Here is a 5,456-nt window from a genome sequence, read left to right as displayed (position 1 = left end):
AGAAAGATATAAAGCAATTTCAATCTGATAGTTTAAAGGAAGACAGTGAGTGTATACACCTACACCAGTGTGATCGATTCTGAATCATGTCACCCACAGTCTCCAACCATTGGTTACGATAGTCACACGGACCCCAATCAAGTAGTCTGCATTTACCAACATGGCCAAGATTAGAAGTTAGTGACTTCAAGCACTGATCTCACGTTTTGGTTTGGCCAGCCCTAACTTTCTTTTAACCATCCCTAACACTCAGCATTGCACGTCGTGGTAATCGGTGTTCGGTCATACGTAACACGCGGCCTAACCATCTCAGTCGATGAATATCTACAGCTTCATCGACTGATTTAGTATCACTCCCTTATACCCTACGTCTAACCTCACTATTACTTACCCGGTGATCCCAGCAGATATGAGCATATTTAGTGGATGATTACTGCATATGAAAATGGAATTTTAAATGAAGATTTCATTGCAAGCCATAACTTTCACATTATCTGTGTTGTTTATCCAGTACGTACGAATAAAGAATACTGACGTATTTATTAAGAACAGACTTTGGCATCGTGTTGTTATTATTATAGGTAGTAGTAGTAGTAGTAGTAGTAGTAGTAGTAGAAATACATAAGTTAACCTTACAGTACAGGTTGTCGGATTACACTGTCTGAATAAAAAATGTGTATACCGGTGTCCAACAGCTGATAGGATATCTTGAAATTTTGTTAATAACATTATTAGTTGGCTGTGAAATTGCTGATATAAACTACACCTATATGCGCATAGGAAGATCATCAACTATGATAATGAGAAGTGACAAAGTACTTTTATAACACATATAAATAGCTCTGAATCATCTATTTCCATCGTTCAGTGTGTTCTACTATTCGAATTGTTTTCTTGTCTGTTCTCCAACGCTGTGTTTTTGATGCACCGAAACTATTCGATCCGTCTGACTACAGTTGCAACTTCGACCCTTCTTTGATCCTTCTACACACTACTTACAAGCAATCTTACGACAAGCGTCTACCACAATATAATGCATTGTCCTGTTACATTTTCATTGTTTAATGCTAATGAAATGATTGGTTATTCCAGGGTAATTACCAATATGACAATTTTATTAAATGTGTGAGAATTAACTGGGCGGGGTTGTTAAGTTTTATGAATAATATCACGAACTGATTTTAGCTAGTCGACTAATGAGAACCCTGAAGCACTGGACAACTGTACCTTCCTAAAATAAGTTCGATCAACGTTGGGTCTGTGAACCGGTACTTCAAAATAGTCCCACACTAGGTTGAAGCTGCTGTCCGATATGACAATCCAATTAGCAGTAGCCTAACGAGAAGGACAATCGACGGGAAACAGAAGTGACCTAAAGGACGAAAGTATTTCATTGGTTGAGAAACGGATCCATGTCCCAAGGGTTAGAGTGGTATATATATATGAATGAGTATTTGTGCATTTTATTCAGTAGACCAGTATACTTCCTCTCGTACTCTTGTGTTCTTGCTCAAGTAGTTAGTTGGAGGATTTCGGAAACCACCTGTCACAATATTGTCCGATGCTTCCTGACTTCTAATAGTTGTTCAGCTAAAAATTATCTGTAATATCAACTATAATACTCATTTGTTTACAATTAGGTCAAATAATTTTGTTAAAATTTTTGAAGTATTTACTGTTTGAGAGAAAAATCATGCATAGTATGTGAATCTTTTCAATTCAATGTTATGCTGGCTTTAGTTTTATTTTATTAAATGTTATTTTAAAACATACGGAATTTTAAACAAAGTGCCATAATAGGACAAGCATTCAGTCAGTCAGTCAATCAATCAGCAACAACGTAGAACTTCGTACGTACGTACAACAGGACAAGTATTGGAAAAGTTGAACTTTCAAAACCGCTCTACCTGTAATCAATGTTTATATATATTTATATCATAAAGGTTTTGTGGATATTATAAGACGAAACGGCCGTCCAATGCTTCCAGGTTTTTCATGGTGGTCTAACTTCAATTGCCTCATGATCTCAACCATTGAATGTTTATATCAGAAGAGGTTTTGTGGAGATTCTAGAAGTTTCACTGGTGCGGGATCGTGGATGCGCACTGCTGAGGAGTTTAATACTAGGACGAAACAGCCGTCCAATGCTTCCAGGTTTTCCATGGTGGTCCAACTTCAATTGACTCATGATTTCAATCAGTTGTTGTTTAAGTATTAAGTTATTGTATTTTTGTTTTCTGCTTATCAGCTTTTCCTTGATGCATAAACTGTAGATGTATGTTGTACGTTACTTAAGTGATTCTGAATTTGTTACGCAACTATTACTTCAACTATAGTGTAGTCATGACGTTACTGTGATTGTTTTTTTAATTTTGTTAAGTTGTAGTTAAGTGCTTAGTTTATATAATGGTATGTTTTAACTCGTGTTTAAATTGAATATAATAGAAATTGACTGTTGACTACCATTTAATCTCAAGGTACGATATAAAAAAGCTTGTGGATAGTGGACCAATAGAAATTCAGCTTGCATTGGCTCAAGGTTAATTGTCCAAAGTCAGATATGTAATTGAGTCTAGAAAATTGGGCTACATTATAAACAACAGATGCGGGATAGAAAAAAAAGATTATAATCAAGATTATGGTTGACGACTTTAGTATGTAATATCGATCAGTGTTGTTACGTTCGCTAATTGATTAAAGCAGAATACAGTAAACAAACACGGCACTCAAATATATAGGACCCCTCACAGTCGCAAATAAAAAGACAGAAGACGATTGAAGAAGTGCTTGCTGGGTAAGAATCAAAATGCACAGAAAATCATGGGTATTTATAGATATTAGCGTTTGTTATATCAACATTATAATCCAGACAATCCACAAAGGGGAATGTTATGCTACTTTCCAATAGTAGCATGGCACATTGATATTATAGAAAGCTCCATCATGTTCTGATTGGATGGAAACTCTTCGGCTCCTTTAGGGCCTCTGGAGGCACCGTCGTAGTTCTAAGAAGCCGTCCCAACAAGTGTCACAAGCCATAACATAAAGTTATACCTCACCTTTTCTAACTGATTCGAAACTAACAATGACTACGTTATTGATGTTTAAAAATATTTAGCATATACATAATGTGTATTACACATATTTTTAATCATTTTATTTTTTCCGGTTAAAAATTCATCTGGATATTATGATCTCCTACCAGAAGGTCCACTTATGGACTTAGAATACGCAGATGATATAGTTCTGTTTGGTGAAGATGCTGATAAAATGCACTGAGAAACAACGCCAGGATGTTTGAGATGAGTTTCTTCCCCCCTAAATGCAAGTTGTTGCTTCAGGACTGGTCTGTGTCAACACCCGAAATAAGGATAGGGAGTGAAGTAGTCGAACACCTCGACAACTCCACTCATATTGGAAGTCTGATCAGCCCTAATGGGTTGGTATCTGACGAAATCTCAATACGGATTCGAAAAGCTCATTTGGCTTTTGCCAACTTACGTCACTTGTGGTGAAGGAGAGATATCCGTCTATCGATAAAAGGACGAGTAAACTGCGCGTCAGTCCGTTCTGTTTTACTTTACGGCTGCGAAACGTGACCATTAAGAGCAGAAGGTACTCGTAAGCTACTCATGTTGGACCACAGGTGCCTTAGATATATTGCTCGCATCTGCTGGGATCACCGGGTAAGTAATAGTGTGGTTATATGTAGAGTATTAGGGAATGGTGATAAATCAGTCGCTGAAGCTGTAAATATTCATCGACTGAGATGGTTGAGCCGCCTATTACGTATGCCTAAACACCGGTTACCACGACGTGCAATGCTGACTAGTGTTAGGGATGGTTAAAAGAAAGTTAGGGGTGGCCAAACCAAAACGTGAGATCAGTGCTTGAAGTCACTAACTTCTAATCTTGGTCATGTTGGTAAATGCAGACTACTTGATTGGGGTCCGTGTGACTATCGTAACCAATGGTTGGAGACTGTGGGTGACATGATTCAGAATCGATCACACTGGTGTAGGTGTGTACACTCACTGTCTTCCTTTAAACTATCAGATTGAAATTGCTTTATATCTTTCTTTCTACGAACCAATTCTTTCTCCCTGTATCATATTCTTATATGGAATCGTTCTTTTATATATTACCACCATTGAGTTAACTGCTTCAATGAGTCCGTTGTTCGTCTTGCTGTGGTAATGAGGTGTGGCCAACTGAACCGATGCATGTTTGTACCTGGTCCTACGTTGTAACTGACTGACTGACTAATACAATGTAGAAGAAAACTATCATTTTGGTTATCATCTTAATGCGAATTATTATAAATATTTATCTGTCACAATAATCTATAATAACACTATTGAGACTTTACTAAATATTGTTTTCGAAAAATTTAACATTATCATATATATCTGTATTATAACACGGATGCCACAAATATAAATAAAAGTACTGAACAGCTGTTTGGTCCTAGTATAAACCTCAGTATTGTGCATCTACGACTCGCCAAATTTCAAACTTTAGGTCAAACCTGTCTATTTCATCCAGAATAGCTATGATAATCTTGAAGACCGTTAAGTTAGATGACACGAGTTGAAGCCTTACAGACAGAATTAGTCCCCATAACATACCAAGTAAAACTTGCTGACGACTGTCATTTCTTGTGAAAACTGAGTCCAGCGATCCCTGATACTATGTATAATCATTTAACTTCTCGGGAAAGTGTACATGATATCTAGTCACTTAAATTAGTGTTCGCATTACAATTTAATCGAAAGAATCTGATAAACACTACATATCAGATGAACATTAGTCACTAGTCAATGATCAAGCAATATAACTAGTTTAAACGTTGAACATTCGACACACTTATAACTGATCTGTAAATTACATTTGAAATGTTCAGATATAATGATCTCTTTGTGGATCTATGGACATGATTACACTATTAAACAGTGATATCAACTACCTTTTGAAAATTTGATCAATAATTCTCTAATATTTGTAAGGGTTCCAAATGTTCCAACAAAGTTCAACTAAATAACAAGAATTTTATAAAAGAGTTGATAAACTCATGTTGTATGATGGTTGTTAGTATAGAATTCAATATAACACCATTTCATTTATTAGATTTAAAGATGAAAAGCTTTAAACAATAAATAAGTAAACCATGAATTACCAACTGATATTAATCTGAAGAACATATTTGTAGGTTGCTAATAGATTCGATTATAGATCCCATTCAAACATTGCTGGCATTTGTTGGGGAACACTGTGTTTAAACTAAGAATACTCGTTAAATATGAAAAATCAGATGATGCTTTTGTCTTTAACTTCAACTGTGATTAGAATATTCAGTACGTATCAGCAATCATCAATTAACACACTGACAGCTGATGTAGGAATATGTTGAGCGATAGGTAGATAGAACAAACCATTACGTCACACTAATCTATTAA

This window comes from Schistosoma haematobium, chromosome 5 (genome assembly GCF_000699445.3).
Source record: "Schistosoma haematobium chromosome 5, whole genome shotgun sequence".
NCBI classification, from domain to species: domain Eukaryota; kingdom Metazoa; phylum Platyhelminthes; class Trematoda; order Strigeidida; family Schistosomatidae; genus Schistosoma; species Schistosoma haematobium.
Note: the sequence above shows the minus strand (reverse complement) of the source record.